Raw genomic sequence first — 336 nt, 5'->3', positions numbered from 1 at the left:
GTGTGAGGTAATAGGGGTACAGTGTGAGGTAATAGGGGTACAGAGTGAGGTGATAGGGGTACAGAGTGAGGTGATAGGGGTACAGAGTGAGGTGATAGGGGTACAGAGTGAGGTACATTGTATAGTAATGGGGGTATCAGTGAGGGCAGGGTGAGGATTTGGAGTAAAGGGGTATCGGTAGTGGCAGTGTGAAGGTTTGTGAAGATGGGGGTATCAGTGGGTGCAGGGTGAAAATTTGGGGTAATGGTGAGAATATTAGTAGGGAAGGGTAAGGATTTGGGGTGGTAGGGTTATGAGTGGGTGCAGGTTTTGGATAACTGGGGTAGTGAGTGTAGG

This window comes from Nanorana parkeri, unplaced genomic scaffold (genome assembly GCF_000935625.1).
Source record: "Nanorana parkeri isolate BGI_ZX_2015 unplaced genomic scaffold, ASM93562v1 scaffold897, whole genome shotgun sequence".
Taxonomy (NCBI): domain Eukaryota; kingdom Metazoa; phylum Chordata; class Amphibia; order Anura; family Dicroglossidae; genus Nanorana; species Nanorana parkeri.
The sequence above is the reverse complement of the archived record's forward strand: the minus strand, read 5'-3'. Positions refer to the sequence as shown.